At 36.7% G+C, this 24,225-nt stretch overlaps 1 pseudogene; it reads left to right on the plus strand.

Annotated features, from left to right (window-relative positions):
* Positions 1-300: 300 nt before the first annotated feature.
* Positions 301-4,467, plus strand: LOC101594233 (annotated as a pseudogene).
* The last annotated feature ends 19,758 nt before the right edge of the window (positions 4,468-24,225 follow it).

Raw genomic sequence — 24,225 nt, forward strand, 5'->3', positions numbered from 1 at the left:
CATACCCCGCCCAGTAAATTCCCATAAAAGAACCCAGTCATGGGTTTCATGGTTTTCCTTGCCATTGTGGAGCTTCCTCTCGAGCCTGTAAATCAAAATAATCCTCCTTTTCCCACAAGCTGCTCTTGGTTGGGTGATTTCTACAAGCAATGCAGACCTGACTGCAACAACAAGGAAGTACCAAACCCCATAAAGCACCACATGGCAGGGATTAACTCAAACCTCACAGTAATAACCTGAAATACTAATTGTCTTAACTCACCCATCAAGAGACACAGTTTATCAGCATGGGTCATAAACATGGACCCTTCTCTCTACTGTCTTCATGAAACCCACCTCACCTCTAAAGATAGACAACTTCTCAGGGTAAAAGGAAGGAAAATGATAATTCCAAGCAAATGACAATAAAAAACAAGCAGACATTGCTATGATAATATCTACTAAAATAGACTTCAAACCAAAAGGAATCAAAAATGACAAAGCTACTTCTTACTCATCCAGGGAATGATCCAACATGACAGCATCACAATCATAAATCTATATGAACCAAACTCAGGTATACCACAATTTATAAAACAAAACCTGTTTAACTTCAAAACAGAAATAAACATCAATACCATCATAGCCAGAGAATATAATACTCCACTATCATCAATGGACAAATCATCCAAGCAGAAAATCAACATGGAAATAATAGAGCTCAGCAACATGATAGATCAACTAGAGCTGTAGAACATCTATAGAACATGCCACTCCAACTCTACAGAATACACATTCTTCTCAGCAGTCCATAAAACCTTTTCCAAAATAGACCATATATTAGGCCATAGTAAGCTCCTCTATAAATTCTTTTAAAGCACTTGATTACTTGCCTGAGGCAAAAGGTAAGACCCTATTGCTAAAGACACAGTATGCTGCTGACACAGATAATAGGGAGACCTGGCTGTTATTCAGAATAAAGCCAGTCCCTAGACAGTTAGCCTGTCTCCTTCTGGAAGGTGCTACATGTGCTACTGGAGGAAAATGGCCAGCAGTGGTCTGAGCAACCAGAGGTCTAAGATACTAAGAAACAAACACCCTGAAATGATGTACATGCCAGTGCAATAGTGGCACACAGCCTTTCTGGGTAAGCAATAGCTTTCTGATTGGCTAAGAGATCTGCTCAGTATAAAGGAGCCCACATCTGAAATTGGGAACCAGATCAGAATCCTATGAAGACAAAGATTATGTTCTACAGTGTCAACCTCTCACTAGTTTTTGGCTCAAAGAGGGGATACATATATCAAATTCTTCATAAATTAATAATGTTTATCTCATTTAAACTCTGCTGACTTTACTCTTCATTGGAGAATCTGTTCTCCTTTTTCAGAAGGTAGTGAGACTGGAAGAGATTAACTACCCCTTTCACTTCAGCCAAGTGATAGCTGCATCCACAGAGGAATAGGAAGATGTGCAAGATTGCTGCTTCCATGATGATAACCAGCTCCAGGGTGTAAGACACAGAACCTAAGGAAAATCAATATCTACCAAAGTAGAGATCCAGGAGATTCTAAGAGCTCATCATTGAAGTAGACTTAGTACTCACCCACCATGGCTCAGGGAATTTTGTGGAAAAGGGGGTGGAAAGATTGTAAGTGCCAGAGGTTGAGATATCATGCTAAGAGGCATTTCCTCTACCCCAAAACAACTTACTACTGCTCCTACAATGCATAAACTAAAACCCCATGGTGAATACCTGCAACACTACTGAGGAGCATCCCCAATAGAATGGGGCAGGGACAAGGGAAACGAGGGTGCCAACATATGATCTATCCATATGAAACATCTTGTTAAGTATAATAATAACAATAAATATTAAAAATAATTAAAAAATTAAATAAAAAGTGACTTACAGATTATGAGATGGGGAGGGGGTATGTTGGAGAATGGAATTTCAAAGGGGAAAAGGGGGAGGGGGGTATTACCATGGGATATTTTTTATAATCATGGAAAATGTTAAAAAACTTTGAGGAAAAATAAAATTAAATTTAAAAAAGAAAATATAAATGATAGTGATATTAAACAGCATGTTTGCTGTGTGATACTTCAATGTACATAAACTTTGGTTCATGCATAAAATTATTCAAAATACTATATAAAAGTATTTTGTGCTATGTGTATGTGATATATTTAAAACACAAATCTATTTTATGTTCAGACTTATAGATAATGTCTTACATATATGCAAATATTTCTAATCATTAGAAATATGATGTAAGTTTTCAACCTATGTTTTCCTTAAAACAAACATGAAGGAGTGTCATTGAGAACATAAATCATAATGTTTGGTAGAGAAGTTTAGCACTTATATCAAGTCTTGTGCTTAGAGTATAAAACCAGAGTCTAAGAGCTGGTTCAGCAATATATAAAATGAAACTTGATAAATTGTTCCTTACAGTTTTCATTTATTTTTGTTTCAAGTAGATTACAAACTTGCCTATTTTCTTATGGAATTTTCATACATACTTGGTTTGAATTTTCACTCTCTGCCACCCTCTTTCCTCCCTCAACTTGCTTCCTCCTTTCTTATACCCTTCAATTTTCATACCACATGTGTATTACCTACCCCCCGCACCTGCACATCCCTTAAAGCCTTTTTCTCTTTCATAATGGGACACTTTATTTCCTTCTGACTTCTATATATTCCAGCATAAATACACACATATAAAGAGTAGAAGTCAGGATTCACATTTAAGAGAGAATATGTATTGGTCCTTAGGAGACTAGATTACTTCACTCAATATAAAAAATTTTCCATTTCCATCCATTTTCATCTAAATGTTCATGATGGCATTTGTTATTTTTTTCTGATGAATACAACTCTATTGTTTGTATGCATTGCATTTTCTTAATTCACTCATCTTTTGATGCTCATAATAATTATTGCATTTCTTAGCTACTGTGAATAGATTGGCAATAAGCATAGGTGTGCAAGTATTTCTGTGGTTGAATGCATTCTTTCACGGTATATACTGAGGAGTGGTATAGCTGGGTTATGTGGTAGTAACACAAGAATTTGGGGTGTCAAGCATGTTGGAACCTTATGTTGGCTTTTGGTTGGGCAATAATTCAAGAGTTAGAGGTAGTCCTGGCTGAGTTGTTAAGGTGATGGACTTTAAAACCACTGGGGTTTCCCTGCCCAGGTTCGAATCCTGACAACTACGATTTTACCGTGCAATTCTATCTGTTGTGCTGGGAGTGGTGGGGCATGCCTCCTGGGAGGCGGAAATAGGAGAATCACCATATGGAATGAATTCCTGGTCAGCATAGACTAGAGTGAAACCCTACTTCCAAAGAAAACAACAGCAACAACAACAACAAAAATTGAGATAACTGTTTGATTTCATTGAGACTAGAGCAGAGGCATGCAGTCTGGAGTCGCTGCAGGACCCCCAGCCCTGAGCATCAGACACTGTGAACTCTTCCAGTCTGCAATTTAAAAAAAGTGCCCTCCAATAAAACTACTTCACAAGCCAGGTATTTTGGCATAAGCCTTTAATCTCAGCACTCCTAGAAGGAGGAGTGCTGTGAGTTCTAGGCCACCCTGAGACTACATAGTAAATTCCAGGTCAGCCTGGTCTAAAGTAAAACCCTACCTCCAAAAACAAACAAGCAAACACACACAAAAAACTACTTTGCAAAAGGTGGGAGAACAGAATGGCAGAATGGAAAGAGTAAAAAAATTGAAGAGGCAAAGCCTTAAGAATTTGTGGTAGGGCTGGGGAGATGGCTTAGTGGTTATGGGCTTGCCTGTGAAGCCTAAGGACCCCAGTTCTAGGCTCAATTCCCCAAGACCCACGTTGGCCAGATGCACAAGGGGGTGCATGCATCTGGAGTTCTTTTGCAGTGGCTAGAGGCCCTGGCGTGCCCATTCTCTCTCTCTCTCTCTCTTTCTTTGCCTCTTTCTCTGTCTACTGCTTTCAAATAAATAAATAAACAAAAAAAAATTTTTAAAAAAAAGGAATTTGTGGTAGATAAAGTACTGGATCGATGTGTAATGAATGGGAAGGTAGAGTATTTCCTGAAGTGGAAGAAATTTAGAGATGCTGACACTACTTGGGAACCTAAAGAAAATTTAGATTGTCCAGAGTTAGTTGAAGCATTTATCAATTCTCAAAAGACTGGTAAAGAAAACTATGGTAACAAAGAAAATCTTTATCTGACAGTGAAGCTGATGATAGCAAATCAAAGAAGAAAAGAGATGCTTCTGGCAAACCCAGAGGCTTTCCCAGAGGTCTTGATCCTGAAATAATAATTGGTGCCACAGAGAACAGCAGGGAATTGATGTTTCTCATGAAATGGAAGGACTCTGATGAGGCAGACTTGGTGCTGGTGAAGGAGGCGAGCATGAAGTGTTCTCAGATCATCATTGCTTTCTGTGAAGAGAGGCTGACTTGGCACTTTTGTCCAGAAGATGAAGCCCAATAATTGTTTGCATTTAGATATAAATATATAAAATCTGGTCTTGCGTTTTGAATTACTGGTGTGAAAAATAACTACATTCTAATGCAGATAAAGTTTGATACATTGGGTTTGAAAATATTGACAGTTGTGAGAATTTTTTTTTTTTTTTTTACTTTTTGCATTGAGATCACTGGTTACTTTGAGCTTTCTATATATGCTTCTTAACAGTGCAATATTTGATACCATGGTATATTTCCTCTACACTGGAAAATAGTTTTTTGGTTTTTTTTCCCCAAATGTTGGGGAAATTTTGCAATCAGAACTTATTTCTAACTGGTGTGAAGAAGGACCATTCTATTGTTTTGCTGTGTGTGTGTGTGTGTGTGTGTGTGTGTGTGTGTGTATGCATAAAATACTTATGTAAATGGCTTTAGTTTTAATATCCCCCCTGCCACACACACCCTCCCCACCAAAAAAAACATGGATGATAAGCTGTTATTCTAACAACTCCTAAGGAATCACTTCAGGTTAAGTTGAATTTTTTTCTTGAATCCATAACCATTTTAATTAGATGATACTATAGTTAACTGGATAGCTTAGGTTGGATAATTTAAAAGGCAGCCACATGATAATTCTTACTTATACCCTCACGTAAATTCAATAGTATATTTGCAAAATTTTATCACTAACTAAGTAACTCCTCATTCAATCAGGGAAATGAGACAAATACCAGTTTGTTAATGGAATAAGACTTATACAGTTTCTCTATGAAGTCATTCTTGTGCTGAAAGCTAAAATCTGTACTAAAAAATCACAGTTCATAGAATTTCTAAGACAATGCATGGAGATTTGATCATGATTAGAAATGGCAGTTTAGGGTCTGCTTGCACAAATATGGATACTATGAGTTCTTGACCTGCATGCTTCTTTATCCTGACTCATTCCTCACATGTAGGCTTAGTCTTTTCAGTATACGGTCACTGATTCAACAGAACCCAGGATAATAACTTTGTAGTATCAGAATGTTATCCATATGCATATTGTTGACTTTATTGTAAATAATAGTGAACAGTGGTCAATAAATAGTTTTATATTTAAAAAAAAGAGTTACGTCATCAGAAAATTCAACAGTAACTCAAAATTCCCAGTGAGTCAGTGTCCTCTGGATTGTTATCTTATAAACTCAAATACGTGAAATCTAGAGACCAAAGGATAAGGTTCAGAAAGATTTGATTAGATTGTAAATAGAACTTAAGAGGAAGAATAAACGTACAGATTTTTCCCAACGAGGCAAGAGAGGGTGTCTGGAAATGAGGAAGCCCACCCAATATCTTTGAGAGCATCTTTTATGTGAGTCCTCTGGATGGGCGGCAAGATTGGTCAGTTTCTCCCTGATGCCAGATTCTGGGTCAAGTTTTGAAGAAGGAATTAGTCTCTATATTCCTTTCTTTCCTCAGAAAGAAAGATATATGAACAGACAGTTATTCGTCTCCCATCATGAGATAAGAAAAATGTCAGATTCACCTGTGTGAAATTTTTGACATGTGCAAACCCAAAGACACTTCTCATTTTGCCTAACAGAAAGATATTTACTTGGGGGTCCAGTTACCCTCAAACTGCCTCACTACTTCACTTTTAACCATTTGGGAAACATACCTTCTGATTTCCATAGTGATTGCACCATTTCTACACTCACATGAACAGTGAGTAAGGTTTGCTCTTTCTCCACATCCTTGCTAGCATTTGTTTTTAATAGTAAGTAAGCAGATGTTAAGCTGAGGAGTCATTGAAAGAAGGTGCTCACCTCCTGTTTCCCTAGTAACATTAGAAAGGGAAGATCCATTTCTTCCTTTGACAGAGGAACAAAGTACTCTGGTCCTGGGTGGAGCCTGTCCATCAGTTTAAGAGACCTCACCTAGGATACATTGTAAATGGGTGGGTGAGATAATGTACTATGATCCTAAGAAGCCCTAACCTTAGTGTTCATCACAGTTCTCACTACAGAACTTGCCTATTTTTCTGCATTTTAACTCAAAAAGCATAACATTTTTTCCTTTCTTTTTTGTAAAATATTTTATTTATTTTTAGTGTTTTATTTTTATTAATTAGAAACTTTTTGCTGTTGTATGGACAAAACTTGTGTTGGTCCCAATTCCCTCACATTATCTTGTTTTATACCTTACTCCTGGCCCCCCAGTCCACTGAGGGTCCTCCTCAATGGGGTTACTCATATTCACCATTAGACCTCTGTCAGATGTATAGGTAGCAAAGATACTCTTCTATTCTGTAGGTTTTCTATTGTTTCTTACTTATGGTTTGCTTATCTGTACAATAGCTTTTGAGTTTCATGAGATCCCAGTGGTTGAGTGTTTTCAAAATTGCCTGGGCTACTGGGGCCTTGTTCAGCAAGTCCTTCCCTGTCTCTTTATCTTTTAGTGTTCTTTCTATATTTTTCTTCCAGTAATTTTAGAGTTTCAGGTCTTATATTCAAGTATTTGATCAATTTGTAGCTAATATTTGTGTAGGGTGGGCGAAGACGGCTCCAGTTCATTCTTACACATGTGGCTATCCAGTTTCTCTAGCATTATTTGTTGAAAATGCACAGTTTATTTTATCCCTGAATTAAGAATATGACCATGGGGCTGGAAATATGGTTTAAGCCTAAGGACCCAGTTCAAATGCCTAGTACCCATGTAAGCCAGATGCACAAGGTGTCATATGCATGTCAAGTTTGATTGCAGTGGCTAGAGGTCCTGGCATGCTTTATATATATATATTTGCTTCTTTTCTTTTCTTTCTTTCTTTCTTTCTTTCTTTCTTTCTTTCTTTCTTTCTTTCTTTCTTTCTTCCTCTCTCCCTCTCTCTCTTCCTTCCTTCCCCCCCCAAATAAAATATTTTAAAAAGAAGATAATGGCTGTGCCCTGCACATGTGGAATTGATTTTAAAAGCATGGCAGATATGTGTAATCAGTCTTGAAGTACACACACTTTCAGGAATCACTGCTGAGAATAGCATATAAGCAGGACATGATTATGTTGAGAGGACAGTGGAGCCACTGAAACATGGACCATGGTTTGTATGGGGACCTGAAGATGATTTGGATATAAGACTGTGCAAGGCTACCAAGGAGCACTGTTGTCTTGGGATGGAAGTTTTCCCTGGATAATCAGTCCACGTAGGGGTGGAATTGGAAAATCTGGAGACTTTCAGTCCCTGGTTATGATTTCAGACAGGAACTTCAGATGTTTTATGTTTGCTTGGTGATTATTGAATTTTCATTTTTCCATTCTCTCCTTGTAATGCCTTATAGCAGTTGGAAATGTTTACTCTTTCCCTTTATATGTTGAAGGTATATAATTTGCTTTGGTTTTACAGAACTCAAAGCTAACAGGAAATTTTAAATATCTCAGATAAGAATATGAGGACCTTTGAAGTTGGAATGAATATAATTTCCAATGTCAGATGGTTATGAATCTATTGGAGACAAGGAGCAGAATGTAACATTTTAAATGGATGTCTGCCACTATATTCAGGAGTTTTATTCAAGCTTATATCTTGATGTTACTGTGGATGGCTCCTAGGGTCTAGCCCTAAGGTGTAGAGATGGATCTGGAATTCCAGCCTAAGATAGGCATTATGCAAGAGTTTTGTCTGGGTTCCTGGAGTAGGCTTACTTGTGGTGCTGGTGGTGGCATTTCTGCCAGTGTGGACCTGTGAACAGGGGCCAGCTTCTTCTGCCATTATGAAACTTCCCCTGGATCCGTAAGCTTCAATAAATCCTTTTCTCATATAACTTATGCCTAGTTTGGAAGTTCATTCCAGCAATGTGAAGCTGTCTACTACAACATGTTATAATTTTAAACTAAAGATAATGAAAAGTAAGATTTGAGGGGGATAAAGCAGTTCTCAGAAGCTATCAGCTATTAATAAAAATCCCAATGACAAAAGCAAGATACTTATTAATGAGTTCTTGGTCAAGAAGACCACAGAGGCCCCTAAAACAATGGAAGTCATTGCTATTGCTCTTGGTTGAACACCAAAACTTGATGACATGTCTTGTCCTGTTCTTATGGCTATATATACCAGATGCTTCTGTTGAAGGAACTGAGAAGTATGCTGGGACTATGCTTGAATGTTTCTCTCTCCTGACTAGTTTTCACAGTACTAGTTTTCAAAGGAGAAAAGTCATCAACAGTCTTACCAAGTTGTAGGTTTTCCAGGCAAGATGTACCCACAGGTGTAATAGTACCATGACTATTGTGAGCATTATCAACTACTTTCTGATTGTATTTGAGGCATGCTACACGGGAGGAAAGTCATGTCTGGTACTGTAAACCTGGTCAAAGACTACGGCTGGGGAGGTCTTGATGGGGAAGGGAAGGAAACCTACAACTTCCGTTACAATAAGTGGATAGGTTGTCAAACTGCCTTCTAAATATTTTTGTTTATAACCATAGATTAGTATTTCAATCTCAATCACAGAAGTTTCTTTTTGCTATGGGCAGAGGTTAATGAAGATATGCATATCTACCCAAAGTACTAAGAACTAGTGATTACTATATGTCAGTCATAAGTAGGACATGTCTCACCCCCTTCATAGCTCAGGTAGCATTATGGAAGAGGGAGCAGAAAGAGCTTTAAGATGGGTAGGTATGCTCTGAAGCACTATCTTCTAGAAAGGGCACAGCTATTATATTCATGTATTCTCAGGAGCTATGGTTTCCTTCAGAATAATAAGCCAGTCAATATTCCATTAAAGGTGATGGAGAGGTTCATGAGACCTCACTCATTTCAGAGGAGCTATTGCCAGTGAATGGCTGCTGGGGGGAGGGGTGTCATGTTCCTCAGTGGTGTAGCCACTGGTCAGTTGCCATATTCCACTAAACACTCCTCACTTATGCTCATGAAAGCAATCTTAATTAAATATAGTGGGTCATAAAAAAATGACATGAAAATAGAAAGAAGGTTAACTGGGGACAAGGAAGGGGTTAGCAGAAGTGGGAGGGGATGAGAGGGTAAGGGAGGGATAAATGTGATCAACATACAATATAGACCTTAACAAAATTGCTGAAATATATTAAAATTTAAAACAAAACAAAAGAAGGAAAGGTTTGAATATATATATATATATATATATATATATATATATATATATATATATATATACACACACACACACACACACACACACACACACACAAATACATATACATTTAATTTTAGATGCAAACATTCCACAACTGTGTATACATACATGTTTACATATATATTTCTGTTAGTGACCTTGTATTTTTAATACCTAAATCAAGTTTTCTGCTATAAATTTTATGTATATGTTTGAGAGTGACATATGAGAATCTATATGACTTTGGAAATAGCCAAAAAATATGACCCTATGTTCTATGACCACAGTTAAAGAAGCAGTGGGTAGTTATTGGAGAAAGTGTTGGTGTTTAGGGAAATTGCTTGTTTTGTTTCATTTTGACATTCCAACAAAATAATTCTTATCATTGTATCTGGTATGGGATTAGAAAAAGAAGAGGAATGACGACCTCAAAATGAATTAAAACACCTGAGTAAAATTAAAATTACTACCTCCAAATCATGGTATGTTCACAGTTTTCTCAGTATCCTTACTATTTATTAGTTCCCTATGGTCCTTAGTTTTCCATATCTCACATGAATTTAATTTAACTCCCTAAACTAAAAAGCAGATATAAATGAAGAATTCATATTGACAGGGAAAAAAAGCTATAGTTATGCAGTTTCTCTTCCATTCAAAGCAGAATTGTAGCCTACTTTACATTATTATTTAAACTGGCTTTGGCTTTATGTTGCTCTCTCAGAGATACTACCACATTTTGTAAATTGGTATGTTAGTGAGCACACTACTAAATGATTATTCCCTGAGATGTATAGTTGGGTGTAAAAGAAAATATTCTTTCAGACTGGATTCTAATCCTTCATCTAATTTCCATATCAAAACTTTATCATGCACCAGAGCTATGCTATGGATATTAAATGAGATTTTAAATATAAACAATGTCTACCCAAGCAGCACTCTAAATTTATCCCCACTTCTTTGGAAAGTGGAGACAGCCATATATCTATGTTATGTATCTGTAGCCTGGTGTTTGGTTTTAATTTAAGCTGTCAAGAACACCAGCAAAAACAGCACTTTTGCAGTAGACTATTCTCAGCTATATTAACTGACAAGAAGATAAGTGCACTCAATGTATACAGAGACTACTGGTCCCTTGACAATCTCTGCATACTAACAGTGGTGTCCTTACCTCTGCAGATGTAAGAGGTCTCATGGCAAATCATGCACACCAAGAGAATGACAGCTCATCTTCTCTTGTGCTTGCCTGCTACATTATACTTGGTGGCTGGGTTAGAGAAGTTTAGCAAGCCGAAAAAAACCCCAGTGTTCCCTTTTCCCATAAATCCTTCCCTTAACCACAAGTGCTGCAACTGACCTTGTCCAATATTTGCAGCTTTTATAAAATTAATGAGCTCAGACTTCTGGAAATAGTCTTCAAACATATGAAATATTAAATAGAACATAACAGCCAATTGTTTCCCATCTCTACTTGAGACAGAGCTTGGACTTCTGCTGTTCACTCCAGCCAGACTAAATAAATGGTTTCTGTCATGAAGATGATGATGGTTGTGATGATGAAATCACAGTAGGTACAGAGAGGTCCTAGACTGCAATCTGAGGAAACATGTTGATGAAGAATTGGCCTGATGTTGAGTTTCCCAAATCTAGCAGCTGAAATTTGCTAACTGTGAACTATGATATCCAATGAGCAATGGAATGAAAACAAAGTATCACTACAGAAATTTATGTATCAAAACAACTTCTCTAACAACCTGATTTAGAGTTTATTTTAAGACAGTGATTTCACTGTATATGAAATTAATTAGTGCTTAAAAATAAGAAGTAATGACTCACTGTGTACATGTGAGTAAGGCAGACTGCATAAGCAATAGATACTTCATGAAGGAGGTAAAGATTCTGTCAGAAATACAAGCTGCATGTGCTCTCACTCACATATGGAGCATAAACAGAGAAATCTTATCAAAGTTGGGAGTAGAACAGAGAGGATTAGGGATTAATTTTATTTTATAAATATCTGGAGAATACCTATGATATTCTAGCACTTCCTGAATCAGAGAAAAAAATAGTATGTCTGTTATTAAAAACAAAACATCCTTTATTATACAAATTAGAATATCATGCTTATACTCTGAGTGGCCACTTACAGTGAATTAGTGGTGAAAACCAGGAATGGAATCAGTCTCAACCTTAATTCAAAATAACATTTCCCCTGCAACCACTGGCTCATTAGGAAACCTAAAACCCCAGCAAAGGTGACATGAGAATAATTACAAAGTATCGTAAGAACTTCACTATGATAAAATAGGGGAGTCCCTCCCTCCAAAGAAAAACTCCATTAATCTCAAAATTAAACAAATCCCATTGCTAAAGTAATTCCAGTCTTTGAATAAATGAATCTAGAAAATTGAGCAGTTACATGTAGAATCATAATAACTAGACCCCAAACACTTATCTGTTATATAAAAAAAAAAATCAATACAAACTGGGTTAAACTCTTAAATTTAAAAGCTGAAACTATGAAGCACTATAAGAAAACACAAGGAAAATAGTTCAGGACACTGGAATGACAAGGATGCTTTAGACCAGACATGAAAAAATATGAAAAACAAAGCCAAAAATAGGCCAAATCCAAATATTAAATTTAAAAGCTGTGTGTATTGAAAGGAATTATGAGCTTAGTGAAGACACAGCAAACACAATGGGAGAAAATATCTTCCAATCTGAATCTAACAAGGGGCTAATATTATAAGTACCTCAAGAGCTCAGTAGCAAAAGGAATAAATAAGCCAATTAAAAATAGTCAATAGATGAGCCTAAACAATGGTACCAAACTGCCTGTATTTGCTGAAAAGAAAACTAATAAAGTAAATTTTAAAAAAGTCAATAAGGCTAAATAGATATTATAAGAAAAAACAAGTCAAATGAACAGCTGGTACATAAAAAATATTCAAAAATAATCATCTATGAAATGAAAAGTAATATCACAGTGCGATAATATCTCACTCCAGTAAGAGTCATGAAAAAGACAAAAAATAACAACCATTAGTGACGGCATAGAGAAAAGGGGACCCCTGCACACTGATGATAGTAATGCAAACTATTGTAACCATTGTAAAAACAGTATTAATGTTCCTCAAAAAATTTAAATTACCATATGATATTGTAATCTTGTTCTGAGTAAACATTCATATGAAAGTAATTTGGCCTGTTAAACAAACATCTGCATACCTGTGGAAGCATTTGATTCATCACAGACAAAAAATGGAAGCAACATTTTTCTATCAGCTATTGGATAGATGTTTTCTTTAAATATGGCACATGTACCCAATGGAATACTATTCATCCATACAGAAGAATGAAATCCTGTCCTTCACTATAGAAATAGGACTGAATTTAGAGTAACCCAACCAAGTTAACTAGGTTCCTGTATTTGTCAACCTTTAAACTAAGTCTTAAGGTTAAAATTCCCTTATTATTATTCTCAGTCAAGATTTCACTTAATAAATTGCCTCATGATATCTTAAGTTCATTGCTTATAGAGATATTGATACTTAAAACATGGAAATACAAAGTTACTATAGCTTGTTTAAGCTTTATGTGACAGTCATAAATATTTCTTTAGTTAAGCCTTAAAATCCTTCAGTGGTAAAAGGTACTTAAGAAATTGCTTTGTGTCTGTCATTTTGTCTCTAATGCATGTTAAAATCAGGCTTGCTTAACTCAACAATGACCAAGCTTTATTTTATTCTTAAACTACATATAATCAGTCTCAGTCAAGATTCCACTTAATTTTATCATTTCTGGGACATTTAATTCATTGCTTAGAGAAATATTGATACAGGCATGTTTCCTGACTGTCCCCCCACAAAAAAAAAAAAAAAAAAACTTTTAAATTGCTGCTCTACTTTCAGTTTGCATGGTAATTGGTACTTGCATTGGTAAATAGACTAGTTAAAGTGGCTTTCAAACACAGATGCTAAGTTTTTATACTGTCTTGTCTTTTCCTAACATACAATTTCTATACTAAATTATTTGCCTTAAAGTTATTGATAAAATATTGTTTTCAGGATTTCCGGGTAAAATGGTGGCATAGGAGCCATGCCAAACCAGCCTAGGTAGGGATTTAAGCAAAACTCAATCAAAATGCACCCTTCTTCTGAAAAGGGAAAGAGTATCAGTTATTCTTAGACATAGTGGAGAAGCTGAAGAGACCAAGATCTACCAGAAAGGAGGAAAACAGCCAAAGTCCCACTAAGGGGTTTGCAGCCCATGATCAGCATGCCTGCCTGGTGCAGTCCACCAGGAGTGCCAGGCAGCAGGAGCAGCAAAGACCAAGCATCAACTCCACCAGCCTTCTTGAAAAGTTAAGAAATCAGAAGGAAAGACAACTGAGATCAATGAAAGAGCCACCGAAAGTGAGAGCAACTCCAGAAGTCTGAACTCTCCCAATACCCCACCATCAGAACCATGGACCTCCAGCATTCAGCTCCCACTGGCAGCACAGCCAGCAGAGCGTGTCAAAAGCATATCTACACAGCACAACACAGAGGGATTAGGTGGGCACTCAGCATTGGTGAGATTAGAAGGCATCCCAAAAGGCAATGAGGCTGAGTGACAAAATAAAATGTGTGGGGGGACACAGGCCTGCAAGAACCAGTCTCTCTTTCCTTGTCAGGGCAGGTTATGCTATGTATATTCTTGGCTGGTTTTACCATTTTCAAATAACCTGTATTTGGGGGTTGAATATTGTTGCCTTTGGTGCTTTCATATATATAGTTCCTTTGGTTTTTGCTTCTGTCAATATTGGGGCAGGGTCTGATCCAGATCCAAGTTGACCTGGAACACAATTGAGAACAGAAATCTCTACACCCCAGCTGACAAGATTAAGGGTGTAGAACAACACACACCCTTAGGCATTTTGGCTTTATATGACCATCTGTTTAATTCTCACAATTGCATACTTTGTGCTGGTTTTTATTTATTGTGTATGTTACTCAGTTGAAGTTTAGAATTTGTCAGTAAATTATTCCACCCAATCCATTAGAAATACTTGCTTAGCAAGCAAACTCAATACCTAGGATTACTTCTGTGGCTTGATTGGGGGCCAAGACTACATCTAGCAGCTTGAACTCATATCTTGAGGGTATATAGAGGTGGATTGTTATGTCTGGGAACACTGCAGATAAGTAGAAAACCCAAGCATCAAATCAATTCAGGATGCAAAAGTCGCTTCAATATAATATAAGAAACTCAAAGAATCCAGACAATACAGTCCCACCAAAACTATAAATCCATCAGAAATGATCACCAATGAGACTATTTTAGATGAGATGCCTGGCAAAGATTTCAAGAAAATGATGGTATCTATGCTCAAATAAATCAGAGAAGAAATGAGGGGAATCAAAACAAGAAAACAAAGGAATTAAAGAAGAAAACAAACTTCTGAAAGAGAACATAGGAAACCAGCTTAATGAAATAAAGAGTACATTACAAGACATGAGTAAGGAAATAGAAATACTGAAAAAAAAAAAAAAAACGGCTGAAATACTGCCTCTAAAGAATACAGTCAATGAAATAAAAAAATAAAATAAAATAAAAAACTCTGTGGAAAGTGTCTCCAGTAGAATGGATGAAAGAGAGGACAGAATATCTAAACTAGAAGACCAGGTGGCAGATCTAATAGAGTCCACCAAAAAGAAAGACAAGCTAATAGCAAGGTATGAATGGGAATTTCAAGATATGTGGTTGGGCTGGAGAGATGGCTTAATGGTTAAGCACTTGCCTGTGAAGCCTAAGGACCCCAGTTCGAGCCTCAGTTCCCCAGGACCCACATTAGCCAGATGCACAAAGAGGCGCACACATCTGGAGTTCATTTGCAGTGGCTGGAGGCCCTGGTGCACCCATTCTTTCTCTCACTCTCCCTCTTTCTCTCTCTGTCTGTCACTCTTAACTAAATAAAAATAAACAACAAAAATATTTAAAAGAAATGTGGGAGACTATGAGAAAAATTTCAATCCAGAGGCTTAGTAGGTCTTTTCAATAAAATCAGAGGAAAAAAATTCCCCCAAATTGGGAAAGAAATGCCAATACAGATGCAAGAAGCTTTTAGAACACCAAACAGACAAAACCTGGAAAGAACCTCTCCTTGCCATGTTATAATTAAACTACTGAACACAAAAGCCAAAGAACATATATTGAAAGCAGTTAGAGAGAAAAAACAAGTTACCTACAAAGGCAAGCCCATTAGAATAAATACAGATTACTCAACCAAACTGTATAAGGCAGAAGGGCTTGGAATGAGGTATTCCAATTTCTGAAAAATAACAACAGTCAACCAAGATTACTTTATCCTGAAAAGCAAATCTATCCAAATTGATTGAGAACTAAGGACATTCCACAACAACATCAGGCTAAAGGAATTCATGACAATGAAACTAGCTCTACGCAAAATGCTTGAAAAACTTCCTAAAAAGAAAGACTCACACAGGAGGAAATAAGAAAAAATATACCACACTAAATTAACAGTTAAAACAAATGAGTAAAGGGAAAACATGGAACACTGCAAAATAAGAATGGCAAGAATAAATGCATACCTTTCAATAATAACTTTTAATAGCAGTGGCCTCAATGAACCATCCAAAAGACACAGGCTTGCAGACTGGATTAAAAGGCAGAATCCTGCCATTTGTTGCCTCCAAGAAACTCGTCTCTCAGTAAAAGATAATCACTGCCTTAGGGTAAAAGGATGGAAAATGGTATTTCAAGCAAATGGGCCTAGGAAACAAGCAGGGGTTGCTATCTTAATATCTGACAGGCTAGACCAACATTAAACCAACATTAGTGAGGAACGTTAAAGAAGGTCATTTCACACTGATTAAAGGAACACTCCAGCAGGAAGAAATTACAATCCTAAACATATATGCACCTAACATGGGGGATCCCAATTTCATCAAACAAATTCTATTAGACATAAGGTCACAAATATCACCAAATACAAATGTAGTGAGAGACTTCCATACCCCACTGTCATCAATTGACAGGTCATCCTGGCAAAAAATAAACAGAGAGACATATGAGTTAAATGATGTCATGGAACAAAGGGACCTAACAGATATTTATAAGAAGTTCCACCAAATGCAGCAGAATATACATTTTTCTCAGCAGCACATGGAACATTCTCTAAACTAGATCATATGCTAGGACACAAAGCAAATCTCCACAAATATAGGAATATAATCCCTTATACTCTATTTGACCACAATGGGATTAAACTGCAAATCAGCAACAAGAAGAGCTACAGAGCATATAGAAATTCATGGAGACTGAACAGTACACTATTGGATGTTCAATGGGTCATTGAGGAAATAAAAAAGGAAATCAACAAATTCAAATAATGAAATGATGATGATAATATATCATACCAAAACATTTGACAGAAAGAAGGCAGTCTTAAGAAGGAAATTTATAGCTCTAAGCACCTGTATTAAGAAATTAGACAGTTCCCAAATAAACAATTTAATCCTCCACTTTAAGGCCTTGGAAGAAGGAACAAAGCAAACCAAAAATCAGGAGACAAGAAGAAATCACTAAGATTAGGGCAGAAATTAATGAAATAGAAACCAAAAAAAAAAAAAAAAAAATCCAAAAAATCAATTAAAGAAAGAATTGGTTCTTTGAAAGGATAAACAAGATTAATAAACCCTTAACAAGTTTGACCAGAATAAAGAGATAAGAGACAAAAAATTAATAAAATTAGAGATAAAAAGGCATCATCACAATAAATATCAAAGAAATTCAGACAATTATAAGGACATACTTTAAGCATATATATGCCTCTATATTTGAAAATCTGAAAGAAATGGATGATTTCCTTGATTGATATGGCCTACCAAAACTAAATAATGATGAGATAAACCATTTAAATAGACCTATAACAAGTACAGAGATCCAAGCAGTTATAAAAAGTCTCCCAACAACAAGAAAAGCTTAGGCCCATATGAGTTTACTTGTAAATTTTACCAGAACTTCATGGAAGAACTAACACCACGCTTCTCAAACTTTTCCATAAAATAAAACAGGGAGGAATTCTACTGAACCGCTTCTATGAAGCCAGCATCACCCTCATAGCAAAACCAGGCAAAGACAGAACAAAAGAAGAAAATTATAGATCAATCTCACTCATGAACATAGATGCAAAAATTCTGCACAAAACATTGGCAAACAGAATACAAGAATATATAAAAAAGATTATTCACCTCCACCAAGTTGGCTTTATTCCAGGGATACATGGATGGTTCAACATACGCAAATCAATAAGTGTAATACATCATGTAAATGGTCTGAAGGACAAAAATCACATGATCATCTCAATAGATGAAATTATCAATAGATGCATAAAAGGCATTTGACAAAATCCAACATCCAGAAACTGAGAATAGAAGGAACATATATCAACATAATAAAAGCTATTTATGGCAAACCTATAGCCAACATAATACTAAATTGTGAAAAAATTGAAGCTTTCCACTAAACTCAGGAACAAAACAAGGGCTTCCACTGTCCCCATTTTTATTTAATATAGTACTGGAAGTTTTAGCTATAGCAATCAGGTAAAAGAAACTCACAAAAAGGACACAAATTGGAAAGGAAGAGATCAAATTATCACTACATTCAGATGATATGCTTCTATACAAAAAGACCCTAAAAAGTCTACCAGTAAACTGTTGGAGCTGATAAACATTTTTAACTACACAGGAGGATACAAAATAAATAAACAGAAATCAATAGCTTTCTTATATACTTACAACAAGCTTGAGGAGAATGAAATCAGGGAATCTCTCCCATTTACAATTGCCTCAGAAAAATAATAATAATAAAGTAGCTTGGAATAAACTTACCTAATGAAGTGAAGGAGCTCTACAATGAGAACTTTAAAATATTCATGTTAGAAATTTCTGAAGACACAAGGAAATGGAAAGACATCCCATATCTTGGATTGGAGGAATCAATATTTTGAAAATGTTAATCTTACCAAAAACAATCAACACACTTAATACAACCCCCATTAAAATCCCAATGGCATTCTTCACAGGAATAGAAAATCAATCCTAAAATTCATTTGGAAGCACAAAAACTTCAAATAGCCAAAACAATTTTGAGCAACAAAACTAAGGCTGGTGGTATCCCCATACCTGATTTTAAGATATATTACAAAGCCATAGTGACAAAAGCAGCATGGTATTGACACAAAGACAGACACATACATCAATGGAGCAGAATAGAGGACCAGATCTTTCTCCATGAACAAGAATCAAATACAAGTGGATCAGGGACCTTAATATCAAACCTGAAACTCTGAAATTGCTAGAGGAAAAGGTAGGGGAAACCCTTTAACATATTGGTATAGGTTATAACCTGAATATAACCCCAATTGTTCCGATTAAAAAAAAAAAAAACAATCAACTACTGTGATCTCATGAAATTATAAAGCTTTTATAAAACAAAGGACACTGTAAATAGAGCAATGAGTCAAACTACAGAATGTGAGAAAATCTCTGCCAGCTACACATCTGACAGATGATTAGTATCCATAATATACAAAGAACTCAAAAAAATAAGAACAATAAGAAATCAAACAACCCAATCAAAAAATGGGCTATGGAACTAAATAGAGTTCTCACCAGAAGAAATACACATGACAAATAAATACCTAAAAAAGTGTTCTACATCCTTAGCCATCAGGGAAATGCAAATTAAAACTAACATAAGATTCCATCTCTCTCAGGTCAGAATGGCTACCATCAAGAAACAAATTGCAATAAATGTTGGTGAGGATGTGGTAAAAGGAGAACCCTTTGGCACTGTTGGTTGGGATGTAATCTGGTACAGCCATTGTGGAAACTAGTGTGAAGGTTCTTGAGACGGCTAAAAATAGATTTGTCATATGATCCAGCTATAGCACTCCTAGGCATATATCCTAATAACTCATCTCACTAACTTAGAGATACTTGCACACTCACGTTTATTGCTGCTCTATTCACAGTACCTAGGAAATGGAACCAGCCTAGATGTCCATCCACAGATGAATGGATAATATAAATGTGGTATATCTTCACAGTGGAGTTCTATTCAGCAGCAATGAAAAATGAAATTATGAATTTTGCAAGGAAATGAATGGATACAGAAAGGATTATACCAAGTGAGGTAACCCAGACCCAGTAAGCCAAATGTCACATGTTCTCTCTTATATGTGAATCCTAGCTACAAATGTATAAAAACTTGTGTGTGATCTGGAACCAAAAATCAGTTGCAGAGGCCCATAATCTAGAAAATGCTATAAGTAAGAAAGGAACAGGAATGTCTTAAGAGTATGATATTATGTATATGTAAGTAGAAGAACAGATTACAGGAGGGGAAAGGCCTAGGTAAGATCAGGGGAAGATATTGTATAAAAGAAAGGGGGGGGTCAATCAAAATTCAAGATATTCTGAATAAGACATATGAAAATCTACTTTAAAAAATAATGGCATATCCAGAAGCCATAGATTGTTATTTGAAAATTTTCAATGCCTGGGATGGGATACATTCCAGTGAGTTGTTGGCCAGGGAGTTCCCTATTGCCTCCAAAACATTACAGGCTATTGCCAAAGCCCTTGGTTCCCCATGAGAAAGAGATGGTACAACCCTATTGAAGAAGACTTCACATGCCTAAGTGGCAAAGTCACTGAGAAATCAAGTTGGTGCTGAGGAGGAAACCTTCTTCCTATAGCCCACCCAACTGAAAACTGGAAAAAGCTGCACTGTATGCAGTCTTCTTGGAGACAGAAGTCATCAGCAGTAAAAACAGTGGACACTGCAAACCTAAATTTTGGCCATACAGATCAAATGACTGATCAAGTGCAATAGTGGCATGTCTGCTCTGGGGAAACCAGCAGGTCTGTAATTGGACTGAAGGCCCACTCTATGGAAGGGAATATGTGCCTGGTACTGAAAACCTAATCAAAAGCCTATGACATGGGAGATCATGAGTCTTAGGGGTATAAAGCCTGCTCTTGTCTGGATAAATACATATATTACTCTCCCCAAATTGCTCTGAAAGCACTACACTTAATGTTTATACTCATATATTAATGCTTCTATCACTTCTGGTTAGAGAAGCTTCTCTTTTTAGATGGCAATAATCACTAGGATGACCCAAAAGGCAACATAGTGCTGAGAAGAAAGGATGGAGGAGTGTCCAGCACTGAAACATCTCACACCCTTTAGGGCTCAGGGTCTATTGCAGAAGAGGTGGTCAAAATAACGTAAGAGCTAAAGGAAGGGTACCACTCCTTACATACAATTGTCTCAATGGAATTTTGCCTCGATATATAAGACCTTGCAGTGCCTAACAATACCCACACAAGACCCTATTAATAGGAGAAAAAGATGATGAGTCAAATTAAAAGAGAAACTAATGGAGAGAGGGAGAGGATATTACAGAGAGAAGAGTCATGAAGAGGAAAGTGGGGGAAGGGAAGTATAGAAGGTGTCAATATATATATAATTTAAATATATATATATATTTGATTGTATGTAAGGAAAGTGTCTCTTCCAGAGCCATTATTGAACTCCAAAGTATACAGTTGATTCTGGCAGCCTACATGGTCTTAATCACCAAATGAGAAAAATATAACTATAGTATAAATAATGAGTCAGTCTAATAGGTTCCCCTGTTTGATGCTGACTTACAATATTAGACTCTCACACTGATTATTCTGCCTCTGCCTCTGTCCATGATTAACTTCACCTACCCTGACCCCAGCTTTTGCAGAAGAGGGGGCAGAAAGAATGTCAGAGCTGCATGTTGGGGCAGGATATGAAGAGACATTTATCCTATCCATAACTGTGGGCTAACTCCAGAATGCATGACCCATATACCTCAACAGGGAGGGGCTAGGGGGAGGGGGTAGGTCATGGATGAGCCTAACAATGGTACCAAAGTGACTGTATTCACTGAGTACAAAACAAATTAATAAAAAAAAAAATTCTGCTAGAATTTGAAAAGTATGTTCTATATCATGTTAAATAATTTATGGGCTGGAGAGATGGCTTAGCGGTTAAGCGCTTGCCTTTGAAGCCTAAGGACCCCAGTTCGAGGCTCGGTTCCCCAGGTCCCACGTTAGCCAGATGCACAAGGGGGCGCACGCGTCTGGAGTTCGTTTGCAGAGGCTGGAAGCCCTGGCGCACCCATTCTCTCTCTCTCCCTTTATCTGTCTTTTTCTCTGTGTCTGACGCTCTCAAATAAATAAATAAATAATTTAAAATAATAATAATACTTTGTTCTTAAAAATGTTCTTAGTTTTGTTAAATTTATCATGTTTAACAAAATGCCTGCAACTTATCTTCTTTTTAGAGTTTTTCCACAGTATATACATTAGCCATAATTGTTAAATTCCAAGCTAGATATCCATTTAATCTTAGGTTATATTTTGAAAGAGTTTTCTTCAACCTCCTTCCCAAACAGCAAGAGGGAAAAGCCCAGTTTGGAAGTAGAGTTTTGAGACAGACTATATACAAAATTAATTTCAATCTAAAGTTAGCTTGACATGACATTAAATTCTAGTCTTGGATTTGTTCAAATGTGAGCCAATTAATCTCAGAAAGCCACAAATATCTGTTTTCATAAACTAGAAAAGATTAACCTAATTTGTGGATAAATTATAAAGACTAAAATAGATAATATATGTAAAACAATGCTGTCTTGTATTAGAACAGTTTCAATAAATTGTACTTGTCAAATGCTGTCAAAGTGGAGGAATTTGCCCATGTTTGGATTTTCAAGATGGTTACACACTTTAATCATTTGTATGAATTTGAAAATGAATGATAATTGTGTTCTTTAGTGAGCTTTGAATTCCCTGCCTGCCAGTGTGGGCCACATTTTATGAGGCCTTTAAGATGTTATCTGATTTGAAATTGATGAATTTCTTAGTAGCAGAACATCATGAGAGATTCATTGAGTTGAGATTGTGAATATTGAAAACATTTCAAATATTGCTATTAAAATGGACCTTCTAAAGCCAATGTATCTTTATTTTGCTCTTTATGGAATACCGGGCTCAGCACGGTGGGCAGGTAGTGCTGAGGAAGGACCAGGCCTACTGGTTCCTCCCAAGGGGTTGAGAAGGAGGGTGGGCGTCATAAGACCCAGAATCTCTCCTAGTCACCGGAGAAAAACCACACTGAGTCGGGAGTCTTGTGGAAGCAGGAACTCACAGGAACTCACTTTATTGCTATGAGCAGTGGCCTATGTAATGTTGGGGACGAAGGCAGGGATTTTAGGTTGGTGGGGAGAGGTAAGGTCCAATAGTAAACTGTGACTATTAAAATGATAATTCCAACTCCTGCATGGAATTGGCAGGCAAGAAGCCATTAGGCGTCTTGCTGAGTCCTAGCTGGCCAGAGACAGGTCGCCAAACTTTAGCTAGGCTCAGGAAGTTCCACTAGGCCTCATGCCTGGGCCTTTCAGGGCCAAACAATGGAGTAAGTTTAATGGTTTTAAACATAATGGATGTGAAAATGCTAATATTTAGATTGTTAATAAACTCTATTCTGCCAAGTTTGTTGAAATCCTTTCTACATTCCAGAAATAATAGAGATATTTAAAGCTAACATGGTATTTTCAAACATGTCAATAATCTAGTATCTGTACATGCTTATTGACAATTTCTGAACTATCCCTTGTCTAGGAAAAGCCAGTGCATATAATGGAGTATTAAAAAGTAAAAGTTTGAGAGCTGGAGAGATGGCTTAGCAGTTAAGGCTAAAAGGTGAGGCAAGTGCAAGGTTACGTATGCCCACTAGGTGGCACAAGTATCTGGGGTTTGATGATTGCAGTGGCTGAGGCCCTGGTGTGGAAATTCTCTCTCTCCCTCTCTAAAAAAAGAAGAAAAAGAAAAAGGAAGAAAAAAAAAAACATGGAAAATGAAATTTAGAAAAGCCAATAAAAAAAAAAAGAAAAAAACATGGAAAATGAAATTTAGAAAAGCCAATGAGGAGGGAAAGAAAACCCACTTGCCATTACTACTTGGGAGATTGGCACTGCTCAGATATGAAATGAAGATGGCCTTTGCAGTGGAGAGTGGGAGACACACAAGGTGTCTCTATATGGTTTGACCTTGGCTATACTGAAATGTCAAATGAGTAATGAAATATATCATTCTGTTCTCTTTTCACTTGATGTCCATATTTAAACCACATTACAGCCATGTATTATTCTACATCAAGACATGTGATCTATTCAAATGTGTAAATTACGTGCTAAGGGGTTTCTTTTTAAAACGAGGAGATAGGGAGGCTGTGGTGAAAAATAAGTTTTGGTGACACACCAACTATCTGTTATACTTCTCACAGCATGGGGACTCACAGAATGGGACAGTTACTACTGCTCACTTGAACAAACAGGGGCAGTGCAGGGGAGGGACTTGATCATTTGGGGAATTAGAATCATAGGACTTGGCAGAGAAACATTGTCATTACCAAGTAAGTAAGCTCTTCTAGTTATTTATGACTGACTACCTTCCACAGAGTCAATGAGTGGAGCTTTAACATGACCTGTGACCTTTTGGGGAAACCTAAACACCTTCATACCCAAAGAATGAGGGAATATGCACGTT

This window comes from Jaculus jaculus, chromosome 8 (genome assembly GCF_020740685.1).
Source record: "Jaculus jaculus isolate mJacJac1 chromosome 8, mJacJac1.mat.Y.cur, whole genome shotgun sequence".
NCBI lineage: Eukaryota > Metazoa > Chordata > Mammalia > Rodentia > Dipodidae > Jaculus > Jaculus jaculus.